The following is a 14,588-nucleotide window of genomic DNA, read 5'->3' as shown; positions in this document are numbered from 1 at the left end:
TGTTTTGTTCCATCTCGCCTTCATTCTTTGCTGGTTGGGACAGTGTCCCTAGCACCTTTTTTTCTTGAGTGGCACAAGGGAACAAACTCTTCAAAACAGTGGATCCAAAGGAAGCCATGTTCCAGGAGGCCACGTCTACTTTGTAATGAGCGATATCCATGCCGCTGCAGCACAAATTGAATCCATAGGTAACTAGTCTGAAAAACAGTCTAGGTTGCAATAGCTCTTGTAGAGTGACCCTAAGAAGTATGACTAGGCAATAGTATCCATAAGCCATTTTGACAGAGTGACCTTCGATAGTGGAGCACCCTTTTTTTTTTTATCCCAGAATGATTTATCAGAGTTCCTGAATTCCTTTGTTCTGTGTAGGTAAGAACGTAGGTGCCTGTGCACATCCAATTGAAGAAGTTTATATTCTGCCCCGTTGCTATAGTTCGGAAGTAAAAACCTAAAAACAGGTAGATCAATGGATTGATTCAAGTTATTCTCAAAACAAACTTTGGGTAGGAAGGATGGATTAGTTTTAAGGGAGACTATCTTAATGGAAAACCAAGTAGGAAGGGCATATGGACAATGCCTGAAGTTCAGACACCCTCCTAGATGATGTGATGGCCACCAAAAATGCTGTCTTCCACGTTAGGAACTTTAGATAAGAAGAAGCTGGGTTGGGATCTGAAAAAGCCAGTGGTTCCTTGACTGGAGGCCTTAGCAAAAAGGTACCACTCTGAAAGGCCTTGCACAGTCTGCGAGACATTTTTGATCCCACATCTCCCATGTGATAGTTTGATATGACGGCTAGCTGAATTCTAATGGTAGCTGCTGCTGCCGCCCCTTCATTAAAAAGCTCTGCCAAGAAGTCTAAGACAGATGTTACTGGGGCTGTGAAAGATAAAACATAACTGATGAAAGTCCAATGAGAAAATCTTTTCCACTTGCTAGCATAAAGTTTCCTAGTTGTGGTCTTATGGGATGAAACCAGGATATGTTTCACAGCAGGGGATATGCATGGGAGCCTGGCTAAGACTGTCAATTTGAGGGCTTGGACTGAAGGATGGAGCGTGCCTGACAGATGTATTAGGACTGTTACTGGTGCCAGAATCCATGGCTCCTGTAGTAGATGGGGCCGAAGGAAGAGGAACCAAACTTGACAAGGCCAGTACAGGGCTATGAGTATTACCCTGCTTCTCAACAAGAGGGCTTTCAGAAGTACTTTGGGGCCAATCGTGTACAAGTGCATCCCTCAGGAGGGATCGGGGCAAATAACTACTGCATTTGGCATTCACGGACATGGCAAAAAGGTCACAGCGAGGCTGGCCCCGCTTGCGAAAGATCTGTTCTGCAATTTCCTGTTTTAGAGACCACTCATGAGGCATTAGGATAGCTACGGTTGGCTTGTTTTTCCCCAGTATATGCGTTGCTATCAGAAAGCGTTGGGAAGAGACTGCCCACTGCCATTCTCTTTGAGCCTCTTGACACAGGAGGGGTAATATCTTATTCTGCCTTGTTATACCACAAAACCGACATACTGTCGGTCTGAATTGCAATCATTCCTAGTGGAAGAAGTTGTGGAATGCTTACAACACCAAGAGCACTGCGCTCATCTCTAGGACACTGATATGCAAGTGGTATTCACATTCCTGCCAAATTTCTTGGACTGTCTTTCCCAGATAATACCCCCCACCGTATATGGGAAGTGTCCATGGTCACTGCTCTGCCTAGAATTACATGGTTGGATTGAAGCCACCAACTGAGGCCCTTCTTGCAGGAGTCTAATCTTGTGGGACACAGACAACTCCTGCATGGACCATTGAGCCAAAAGTAACCACTGGAGTACTCGTGTGTAGACGTGAAAGAGGTACCAGAATAAGTCACTGCCGCCATGGTACCCAGAACCTTCAGTACACCCTTCGTCTGTACTTTCTTCTTTGCAAGCAGGTTGGATACTTGATGACAAAGTGTTTGTACCCTGTCTTGAGGAAGTTTTGCTACCATGTCTTTTGTATTTGTCTGCTCCTATGAATGTAATATGTTGTGATGGCAACAAGGCAGATTTAAGTTTAGGGTGATACCCAGCTGTGAACACAGGTGAATAGTAGTGTCTCTGGCTTAGATTAGTACATGCTCAGTGGTGGTGGTTAGGAGCCAGTAGTCCAGATATGAAAGCACTTGGAATCCTAGACATCTCAAGTGAGCCATGACCACTACCATGCATTTGGTGAACATTCTGGGGGCTGTAGTGACACCAAACAGCAAGGCTTGATAGTGACTGGTCCCCAGCCAAAAGTGTAGGCGATTCCTGTATCGCCTATCCATTTTTATATGGTAGTACTCATCCTGGAGATCCATCAAGCACATCCAAATGTCTCTTCCCAAAAAGGGAAGTATTGACTGCAGTGTCACCATCTGAAAAACTTATTAAAAAAAAAAAAAAAACCCCCGACTTGTTGAGCCTGCTGAGATCCAAAATGGGCATCCAGTCCCCCTGTCTTCTTTGGAACCAAAAAGAACATTGAGTAAGTTCTGGATCCAATTTGGTCTGCGGGGGACGTCTTGGATGACTCTTTCTTAGCAACCTTTGAATTTCTAGGGTTGCTTGATCCCTCTGGCTGTGTGAAATGTCTGGGATTGATTTTTTTTTCCAACAGAGAGGAAAAGAAGGGAAGGGAATGGTGTAGCTTCCGGACATTACCATCTGTACCCATTTGTCTTGTGTAATATTTAGCCAAGCATTTTGGTACACTGACACTCGACCCCCGACTGCCTCCAGAGTTGGACAGGTGGGCCTCCTTTCAGAGCACTGGAAGGGCCTACCAAAGAACATATTTGTCAGAAGCTGCGGAAATGGTGTCTCACAATGGCAAACAACCTTGACGTGTCACAACTTACCATAACGTTCCATGTTTATTGTCCATCTCGCCTTCATTCTTTGCTGGTTGGGTTCGGAACAGAGCATCAGTTCCGACTTGGCCTTTACTATAGCTAGAGAGCTTCCACTGGCTTGAGGCTATACCATATCCCATCATGCGTAGGGAACATTACCCAGATCTAGTTTGCAATTAATAAACATCAGTAAGAAAAATATGTACATATATAGACAAGTACACCTGTAACATGTGCCATATAGGACTAAGAAAGGAAATCAGAGAACATGACTTTGCCCTGGTTTTGCAGCCCCTTCTGCCACAAGGCCGGTTTCTTCCATTATTGTTTCCCCCTCTGCCCCTGGAGGAAGATTCACCACATGCATCTGGGAAAACTCTTTGGGACTTAAGGAACCATATCTTTCCTCCCTTCTGACCTTTGAGATAAAGCCTGTTAGGGAGGGAAAAACATACTCCCACTGAAGAGAAAGTCTCACCCTCCTGCTGACACCTAGTCAGAGTTTCTTTCAATTGCTCGTCTTTGTTCAGCCCAAAGGTGAAAGGGGCGTTGACAAAAAGGAAGACTTGAAGGGTTCTGCGAACTCACATAGGTGCATCCAGAAATAACACCTTAGGGAAACTCCTGTACCTGCCGCCCTACTCGCTCCATCAGCCACATAAGATACAAGCTGCGTGGAGGAGTTAACTACAGAGTTTAAGGTAGCAAGCAGAGTGGTCACCTTGTCTGAAACCCCAGCAGCTGTAGAACCCTGGAGGGCATCATCCAACTCCTTCAGGAGATCCCTCTGAAGTCTAGTAAAATGAGTCAAGAGTGTAAAGGCTGCTGATGAGAACATACACTTTCCATATCTTCCCATCGTGCAAGGTTCTTTATTCTGTGGATGGACAGACATGGAAGTCTCAGGAAAGAGTTGGAGGGGCGAGACCCAAAAGCCTCCAGGTACACGGACTCATCCTCAGAAGGGTTGATGGGTTTCCAGCCACCTCTCTGTTTAAGGATCTCTAGGATGTCTGCAAACACGACATCCTCTGAGAGGGACAGTGGGGCCCCTTCTGAATCATTTAAGTCTGTGTCTGAAGTGGCAGTCTCTTCAGGGGAGTATAGATGTTTCCCCATTTCATGTTCTCTTCCAAAAGGGACCTCTTGAGAGGGATACTCTGGAGAGGTTTCAGAAGAGACTGTTTCGCCCATTGGGGCATCCTGGGATTTGGGGTCTCTATGCCTGGGGGGGGGGGGTAGTAGAGAGACAGATTCTGGCACTTTTGGGGGAAGGTAGCTTGGATCCGAAAGGATGACAGTTAAGAACCATAGCAGGAACTTCTTGACCAACTAAAAACTGAGGAACTCCTCTAGGACCCTTAAAAAAAATTCACCATGGTTCAATCCGAATGCCCGAGATGCCTACAAAGCCTCTTCTGAGGTACTGCCAACTGGATCCTCACCAGCCTCCAACACAGTCATGGCAGAGAAATCTGACAACACAGCCAGGTGAGCCTCAGGTTCATAATGACTGCTGGAGAAAACACCCAGCAGAGGAAGATTCTGGTCATACCTTTTTCACCTTCTTCCCCAAGGGCTGACCCTTGGAGTAGGAGATTCCTTCCACAGTATCTTTAGCAAGTAGCTTAAGACACTGGTTCTCAAGATGGAAGAAAGTCTACTGTGAAGGGTTTTTGGAACAAATGCCTGACAAACAGAACAAGACGTATGGTCATGAGAAGCAACTAAACAAAGAATCATCGTGGTGGTCTTTACGGGGAAGCTGTCTCCCACACTGGCATTTACGCTGCCTGAATGATATTACCCTCAAGGAACCCAAGAGGGAGAAAAAAACAAAATTCCCAATGGGGCATTTATCTTGCGCAAACAGGTGTAGGAATTCACTGGAGAAAAAAAATGCATTCAACTGGCAGAAGAGAGAGACAGATAAACAGATGTGTAAAAGATACATTCAGACTAGTGGCAAAGAAGTTCTGTTTTGGCAAGCCTGAAAGCCACCTTTATGCCCTATGTTACGCAGGGAGAGTATGGTGACATTCAGCATACCTCTTAAATACAGAAGTCTTTGGAAGACTGGCCGGATGTCAGGCTTCTGCTGCAGGGAATCCCATATCGGTAAGAATACTGCAGCACTGAAGGTAAGGACACCAATGGAACATGATTACAGAGCAGAAAGACAGCATCAGGACATATGGTATGCCAAATGTCTATGTTCCTCGCACCTTAAGTCTACAGAAATGCCAGATCATTGCAGCATGAACCCAGTGTTTTTCACGGAATATGAACAGCCACTGACAAAACCTGCATTATTAAGTTAGGGAGCATTGCATAACTGTATAATACCCAGTCACAATCTGCTTTTCCCACACACGAGTCCATGGCACCAGTTAGGCTCAATTTGTGTACACAAAGTAAACACAATGACGTGTGGAATTGTGCGTCTGCTCTGGTCTGTTATATCAACCACCACTGAGATCCCTGCTGTCAGGGGAGAAAAGGCTCAACGTACAGCTACCATTACTGGCTCTCTTTGGATATTAGAGTGCCATCACTTACTACTGTCAGTGTCTTTTCACAGTGGGATACATTCTCCAACTGCACCAACCCACAACCATGTGTCCATCTTCCTAGCCCAATCCAACCCTTTTTTTTTAATCTTTTTATCTCTGATAGATTTCTTGCTGAGAGACGTAAGCTAAAGTACTGTTAAGATCAATCAAGAGAGTGACGTAAGCTAAAGTACTGCTAAGATCAAATCACACTTTTTGACTTTTCAGCACCAAATAGTTAGCAAACTATAGACAACTCAGTTTTAAGACCAGCAGTGATTGTGCTGGACAGATTTCTAGACTCTAGTGAGAGGTGATGATCACATCTCCACTTGCCCACTACATTGTGCATACATTACAAGGGTTATAAAATGTTTTAGCAAAATTATGAAGCTCTTGATTCAAGAATTAATGTCAAACACAACATAAAGCAAAAATATACTTCAGGTTATCACATCATAATTTGCAGTTTCATAACTTGAATTTGAGTAATGATTTGCAGATAAGAAAAAAAAAAAAAAAAGAAGAACAAGTCTACAAACAAGAAATCAATATCTTATACTGAAACAAATCAGGTCCAACTTTCTTCCATAGAAAACTCAGTATTCCATCAGGCAGTGGTTTGCTTCTTGATTCTAATTTTTGAAAAGTACTGCAAGTACCCTTTTTTTGAATGAGTTCCTTAATCAATTTAGACACTCTTAGCAATTAAGGGAAACAGAATTTCCTTTTTCATTTAATAATACGGAAAAGGGGATCCTGGATTTTACAAATCACTAACTCCTGAAGTTGACTAAAATATAAATACAACACACACATACATATTTCCTTTTAACAAAAAGTCTTGACACTCAATAGTTCAGTGCAATAAAGAAACGCACATTGATATACTGATCAAAGATTAATCACTCAGCCATTCAAGAAAGCTGATCAGTATGACTGCACACTTTCCTCTCTAGCAGTTTCTCTTTTCCTATGCTGAAATAGTCAACTACATTACCATAACATACCTAGCTTGTTCGCTAGCAAGTCTTTTGTTTTCATCCCTGTAGGTATACTCTTAATCGCATCTGCAATTTTCCAAGTTTATACTGCATATGCAAATTATACTTCTGCAAATTTAGCAAAATATTCTGCAGTCTTGCTGAAAATGCTCTGTAATGTCGTATGATCAGATTTTACCATCAACTTGCCATAAATAGAAGTAATGCAATAACAACCTTCCCCTGTACATGCCTTTCTCATAATCCAGATCCATATGCTACCAATCTAATTTACTGCACTAAAACTGTAGTTTGAAGATCATCATAATTCTTCAGAGCAGCACTCTGCGACAACGTTTTTAACATTTTGAAGCTTTGGACCTTTTCTGCGACTAAAGCCAAGCCCCGTGCACCAATATGTTCCTCACTGGTATAAACATGGGCAGATACTATACCATACCAAGGAACCACATAAGACATGATCTCTGATGAAGCTTTTTCATGTGACTACAGTATTAAATGTTGTCAGAATCCAATTGAGACCTTTTAACATCAGAAAAAGGCCTATCTTAATAAATGTCACACAGATTTGACAGCTGCTTCTATTTACTTTCAAGCCTGTCAAGTTTAGCCTGATGTACAGTTTAAAAAGCAAAGTAACATTCTTTAGTGATAGACCTCCACACAAGATTCTGTTATTTAAATCTTCCAGACCTTCAATCATTAGAACAAGTGAATTTTGAAACTTCTGCAAACAATGTGTAAAAGGCACAAAGCATGTAATAGGCTTCACCCTGTTTAATTTACCAACCCTGCGGATTAGCATCTATTACTTGGAAGATGCTGTGTAGACACTATAGCAACAAACTTGTGAGCAATGCTCCCCTTTTAATCCAACTACATTTTGTGGCTATAAATACATCCTTAGGGACATATGTTGGCAGTATTACTTCAGGTGAAATCCTAGTGTTGATAAAGCATTCTAATCCAGTAAATGCATCACAATACAGAGTAATCAGGATACTGTTTTTGTCTCCTCTTTCACTGAAGTGCTCATGACCAGATGGTGTTCTAAAAACTTTGAGAAAATATGTATGTTGTCAGTACCTCTAGAAACATTTACTCTTTATTTCCAGCTGCTTTTTCACCCCCTCCATTCTAACATTTGAAGCATGCCACTTCCCGCAGAACTCTGAACTATTCTGCATCAGCCCAGAGTAAATCCTTTTAATCTTGCTAAGTTTTTCATGAGTGTTCTAACCCAGCAAACATGTTTGCCATATCTGATTTTCAAAGGACGCCAACCGGTCCTTCCTTTGTTTGTGCACATAGTTAAGTAAAATCTAACCCATTAGCTTGAGCCCAGAGCATGTCAAAAAGTGCATGACAATTTATATACAGTATTACCATGTTTAGTGATTTAAAGATAGTTTATGATGGAATATCACATTTAGCACCAGTATCTAGCTTGAATGTGATATTTCTGATCAGAAACCATGAGATTCTTGGACTAAAACCACTTATAGCATACTCCACACTGCTTTAAATGTGTACTATTCAGGTTACGACATGCTCTCTTGCCTCTACATCATTGTCTGAAGCACCTAACTCATGCAATCTAAATTCCAACTGCATATTTACTACCACCCAGGAAAACTAGACATGGGTGCCTGCACTGTTTTTCTACTTTGCTCATTTATTTTTGTTCTTTTTAACCATCATTTATGCTAGTCACATTTTTTAATCAACAGTCTATTGTCTGTACTCTCATTTTCTCATACAAACTCTTAAACTGTAAACTTGAGAGTTCACTCTACAAGACCGCTTACTTCATCAAGCTTTCGAGATTGATTGATTTTGTCAAATGTTTACTTCCGGCATGATGAATTTTATTCTGTCTCATCAGTGAATCAAGCATACTTCCCGCATGATGAAATTCCCGCATGATGAAATTTATTGTCTCATCAGTGAATCAAGCATACTTCCTGCATGATGAAATTTATTGTCTCATCAGTGAATCAAGCATGTCACCAAACGAAAGTCTTTTACCTTCAGATTAAGATTAAGCACAAGCATATACTGACACCTGAACTCATTCATTTCAAGTAAAAAATAAATGCAATGTCTATGGAGGAGTTGAGTTTTCTTTGCTATACAAATGTCTGAAATGATTCTTTTAGAACTAACAACTTGTCTTTCTTCAGTCTTGAGACTAAAAAGTGTTAAATATTTAAAGCTATATTATCTGCAGGCTGCGCCAACAAAGAGTACTGCAAACATCTGTCTTTTCTGCAATTCCACTTGCAGTACACAGCTCAAACTTTGGAATCCGGAGTATTTCAAGAAAATTACCATGCAGATTCTGGGGCACTAGTGGTCGAATTCATAAAAATTGAACCAAAAGGAAGAGCTACATTAACAAACAGGTGGTTTGGTTGCATTCAGAATAAAATATGAAAAAATACTACATGAAACAGCAAAATAATAAATGTATTTTTATACAAAAAAAACTGCAATAGTTAAAAACGCAGTATGCAAATAATTTACACACAAAAATGCAGTAAGTAATGTACACACACCAGTTTTATTAGAATTGTTCACAATTGTACATGGCTGACACAGTGATAGAGAGAAAAAAAATAAGTCATTTTATGCCCTCAGATTAGAGGGCCATAAAAAAGTGCAGCAAGGTAATAGCTTGCAGTGCCATCAGCAGCTTTATAACGGACACCTGCAATATAAACATTCAGTTCAGTATCCACAGTCAGAAATGTATGAATGCAAAGGCAAAACACGGGCTGTACACTCGGGCAGAAGACTCCAAACAACCGAATATAGGATTACGCCCTCTTAAAGCTACAGCTTCTGTATTAGCACTGTGTGCACATACACGGCACAGATGAACAGCCACCTTGCCAGTCATACTGACTTTTGTGATTAGATCCTACCTATATGACATTTAAAACTAGCATTACTGTCACAGCCAAGTAAGCTGCATTATTTAAGACGGAAATGTTCTCTTCATAATTCTCAGCTGATAAAATGCATGCCCATGTCCATATAGCACCGATTTTCTCTCATATTTAGCTTTGAAATTAAGAGTTAAAGTAACTTTACAAAGGCGACACTGAGGACACAAATACTATAAAATACATACTCCAAGCCTACAACACGAGTCCTTACCATACTACTGTAAGAAGCTAGATTCCTTACCATTATACTGTAAGAAGCTAGTCTACACCAAAAAAATAAAAAAAAAGTGTTCTTTCTGACGCTTTGCAATAATTTTAACGCGTATGGTATTCAGATGTATGACTGAATAATACCATACGCGTTATGTACCTCATTACGGGTCTCAGACCACATAGTTCTACAATGAGAGGGTTTGTCACACATTCAGTAGTAAGATTTTTAACGGATATACATCGTAAATGGTACTGAGGATTTTTAACTGATATAGTACTATCATATTAATTCAAATGAACTTTATATACGTAGAAAATATCACATTTGAACCGTTCTTTTAACCTTCCTAGTTGAAGTCGTTAGGAAGTTAGAAGGGTGTTCGACCTGTCTTGCCCATTTGTTCTACATTACGAGAGGCAGTGTTACTCATTTAGAAGATAGGAGGTTGAGAGCTATGTATTCAACAGCTAAACCCACATATTTTAAAACCAGTTGATGCATCCTTCTGGCACGTGTGGCGTTATATTCTGCAAGACAAGACATAACCTTAACATACAAGAATATTTTTCAATATATTATGAAAATAAAGGCTCTATTTTTCTGCACTACTTCCCGACTCTCAAACTATTAAATCAACAGCGATTCAAGTCGGTCGTTCAAAAAAAAAATCACTACACTGAGCTAGAACGAATACGTGATATCATGTCGTGCCTGCAATTTAAACATAACAGATATGTTCAGTAATAAAACAACACAGAGCAAGCCTGTTCAGATCACCGAGTATTTAAATACGCATACTTACTATTAACGTTATTAAGGCCAAGAAAAACTTAAAACACTGAACAAAGTAAGAAAAGCAATCGCTAAGGTATACATAAAACAGTCGAATACATAATCAAAGTAAAGTAGAACAACGCAAGTGTAGTAATCAAAGATATTTTAAAACAGTAAGTTGCGCGGCAACAGATTGTCCAAACAGCACAGAACTAAAATATAAAATTACCAAAATCAACTGCAACCGCTGTTTATAAACGTCTCCCAGATACAAACCTGCCAGGAATGGTTTAAAAAATAATCTTAACATTACATCTTCCCACTTGCAAGTCACTTTCAGTCTACAAACCCGGAAGAAGAAATACGACTGTGTTGCTAACAGCAACCCCGCCCCTGTATGCTTTGGGAGCTTAAGCACGTGACTGACGATGATTGCACTCTTTTAAAGTATTATACTTCGTAATTAATATATCGAAAAGCAAAGTAGCCTTATTTTAACACTGAAATCACTAGCTAAGTACTTTCTAACAGGCCATGGTTACAGAATGTTTAAATTATCGCTACCGCTGTTTCACAGGGAAAGTTATTAAAGTGAATGATAAATGTTAACTTGTCAATCTCGCCTTCATTCTTGCTGGATGGGTTCCGGAGCCGATCCTTGGCTCCGACTCGGCCACTTACTAAAGCTCGAGAGCTTATTTTACCGGCTCGAGGCAACCCTATATCCCATGATGCTAGGCGATAACTCCCCAGATCTCGTTTGCCGCTTACGCTTGCGAGGTGCGTTTTTTTACCGGCTCCTGGTAAGTCTTTGCATATATAGTGTTCAGTCACCCTTTTGAGATAATTTTTCACCTAGTTATTTCTTTCAATAGTTAGCGACTACCTTTAACTCTTTACTGTTTTATACCTTCCCTTTTTATCCCTTATATCCCCCCCTCCACTCTTAGGTTAGGCCTTAAGCCTGCCCCTTTCCTATTTTTTTCTTAGGGATTCTGTGGAGTGTTTGGATGTGTCAGTATCCCTATTAAAATTTTTAGTGTTAATTTATAGTTTTGAGAGTGTGTGTGTGTCTGTGTGTTTCTCTTACCTTTGTGAACCCTCGACACTGTTATGTCAAAGGAACCAAAGGAAACTAAGGTCTCAGGCTTTAAGAAGTGTGACTCGTGCTGTCAGAAAATGTCTCTGACAGACGGTCACACTTCTTGTGTTTACTGCCTGGGACCCCTGCACATGCAGGACTCCTGTTCAGTATGTCATGCATTCAGTCCAGGAGTCCTGCAGGAGCGCAGGAACAAACTTATACTGAGGGGCTTGTTAAAGCCCGAGGGCTCCCCGACTAAGTCTGCATCGGGGAGGCCCTCAAAACCAGCAAAACCGTTGGCTCCAAGTACTAAGCCTTCGGCTGCTGGCTCCTTGTCTGTGCCTAGATCGGCTCCAGCCGGAGCCGATCCCTTTGAGTCACAGGTTCCAGTCTCGGCACCACTCGGTGCCGATACCTCTGAGCCCATGCTTTCACTGTCGGCTCTGGCTGGAGCCGACGTGTCCTCGGCTCCGTTGGCTCCATCTAAGAAGTGGTCAAGATCCCCTTCATTGGAGTCCATCCATTCGGCTCCGAGGTCTCCCCTGTTCTCAGAGCGGAGCCATCGGAGCCGATCTTCTCGGTCTTCCAGACTTTCAGATCACGACCTTGAGAGAGTGGTAAGTAGGTTGTTAAAGTCTCAGGTATTGGCCCAGATGATCTGTAGCCCGTCTCATCAGACAGTAGCTATTACGACTCCACCTAATTTTCCTCCTTCGACTCTCCCGCAGAGTTCGGAGCCGGAGCTCCTCGGAGCCATGACTGTTGTGGCATCTGAGCCGATACCTCCCCCTTCAGCTCCTTAGTCTTCCGCTCCGATCTCCTCCTTGATACCTTCATTGGACGGATCTGGGCGCCTGATCTCTCTCATCAGCTCAGAGGGGGTGAGTGGCATTGGGCCATTGTCCGACCCCGTTCTCCCTCTCAGAGCGTCGGCGCTGGTGAGCTCGGCCCCGACATCGGCCTCGGAGCCTTCCCTGTCGGTGCGGCCTGGGGTTCCTACCTCTTCGGAGCGGGAGCCCTCTGGCCTTTCTGATAGGGGAGCCTTCGAGGTGATGAGGAGCGTACTAGCCCCAGGGCATAGTCAACGGTCAGCTCCATCAGCTCCTCCCACTACAGTGCCTGCTGATGTCTCTTCCCACTCTCTTGCTCCCGGACCCAGAGATCCAACGCCTCAGGTTTCCCCACTGGGAATTTCTTCCTCTTCCGAGGCTTCTCCTGACCTGTCAGCGGAGCCTCCACGTAAGAGGACATGTAAGAGGAAGCATGTGGACTCCCCTGAGTCCATTACATCTGACACCGACTTGGATGAGTCGGAGGGATCCCCAAAGTCCCCCTCTGAGGATGTCTCTTTCTCAGACATCCTAGAAATCCTTAAGCAGAGGGGGAACTGGTCTTCCCTTAATCCTTCCGAGGACGAGTCGGTGTACCTGGAGGCGTTTGGTTCTCGACCCTCCACCTCCTGGATGTCTCTGCCTTTCGACCCCCTTATGCAAGTAGTGGCTCGGAAGGCGTGGTCGGCCCTGGATTCGGTGGAACCCACCCCTCGGAGGCCATCTAAATTCATCACAGCACCAGTTGACAAGCAATTCCTAACAAAAGGTGTACCGGCGGATGCCATGGTGGTGGCTGCAGCCACCAAGAAGGAACTAGCTGATCCTTCAGTACCTATCCATCCTCCTAATAAGGATTCTAGGACCATGGATAGGTACGGTAAGTGGATGTTTTCTTCAGCGACCTTTGCCATGCGGTCGCTGAATTACTTGTGTCACTTCACCCACCTTCAGAGAGATATTCTCAAAGAGTTGGGAGAAGTCTTACAGGATCCATCAGCTGCTGGGTCCCAGGATAAAAGAAACTCACAGCTTGGAACCCTGAACTCGATTGTTAACTCCTCCATGCATCTAATTTCATATGCAGCCGATGGAGCGAGTAGGGCCGCAGGCACAGGAGTGGCCTTACGGCGTCACACCTGGATGCGGCTGTGTAATTTCGCAGACCCTTTCAAGGCGTCCTTCACAAATTCCCCCTTTGATGGTTCGGCTTTGTTCGGACCTGAAGTGAAAGACACCTTGACTAGATGCGAACAAGATGGCAAGACTCTTTCTGCCGTAGGAGTCCGTTTCTCTACCCCTTCAAGATCATACCCTAAGGGTCAGAAGGGTGGGAAAATGTGGTTCCGCAAATCTCAAGGAGTCACGCCTGACGCAAGAGGTCAGTTTACCCCCAGAGGCAGAGGGGGTAACAACAACAGACGCCGCCCTAGGGGCAGAGGGGGTCTGCAGAACCAGGGGTAGCAGGGAGCCTCTCTCTGACAAACCCTTCCAGCATCCCTGAGATGTTGCCTGATTGTCCACCTTCAGAGGCAGTCGGGGGAAGATTGTTGCTGTACCCAATAGCCTGGCTTTCCCTTACTCAAGACAAATGGGTACAGTCGATCATATCCGAGGGTTACAAAATTCCCTTTATCCAAACCCCAATTCAGCAAAAGGGAACCCTTCCAGACGTTCCACCCGGTCTAAGGGAATTAGCAGTATCAGAAATATCAAAACTGCTAGCAAAAAGAGCCATCCAGCCAGTCCCAGCAGACCAACTAGGATCCAGAATCTACTCAAGGTTCTTTTTGGTACCGAAAAAGACAAGGGACTGGAGACCAATATTAGATCTCAGCAAACTAAACAAGTTTGTAAAGAGAACAAGATTCCAGATGGTCACGCTACAGTCCATTCTGCCCTTTCTGGGCAAGGACAATTGGATGTGCTTCGTGGACCTTCAGGATGCGTACTATCACATCAAAATTCACAGGCGCTCCAGAAGGTTTCTCCGCTTTCGGCTGGGGGCCAGTCACTACCAATTCAGAGCCCTGCCCTTTGATCTCACTACAGCCCCAAGAGTGTTCACCAAATGTATGGCAGCGGTTACGGCTCACCTGAGATGGCAAGGATTCCAGCTGTTTCCATATCTAGACGACTGGCACCTTACTGCCACCACCAGGCATCAACTTCTCCAAGCCAGAGCTTACACCATTCACATTTGCAGAGGGTTAGGAATCTCTATAAATTTCGAAAAGTCTGCCTTGTCGCCTTGTCAGTCTATTACCTTTATAGGCGCCAACTTGAACACCGTACAACT

At 43.3% G+C, this 14,588-nt stretch overlaps 1 protein-coding gene across 1 annotated transcript in view; it reads right to left on the bottom strand.

Annotated features, from left to right (window-relative positions):
- Nucleotides 1–10,728, bottom strand: part of ZDHHC24 (zinc finger DHHC-type containing 24) — a 321,863-nt gene extending 311,135 nt beyond the window's left edge. Inside the window, exon 1 of the mRNA XM_044075408.1 lies at nt 10,605–10,728. The gene's annotated coding sequence lies outside the window, so the exon portion shown is untranslated. The remainder of the gene's footprint in view (nt 1–10,604) is intronic.
- Between the last annotated feature and the right edge of the window lie 3,860 nt (nt 10,729–14,588).

Source organism: Protopterus annectens, chromosome 6.part1 (assembly GCF_019279795.1).
Source record: "Protopterus annectens isolate FY-2018-M chromosome 6.part1, PAN1.0, whole genome shotgun sequence".
In the NCBI taxonomy this organism is placed as follows: Eukaryota; Metazoa; Chordata; order Ceratodontiformes; family Protopteridae; genus Protopterus; species Protopterus annectens.
The sequence above is the reverse complement of the archived record's forward strand: the minus strand, read 5'-3'. Positions and strand labels throughout refer to the sequence as shown.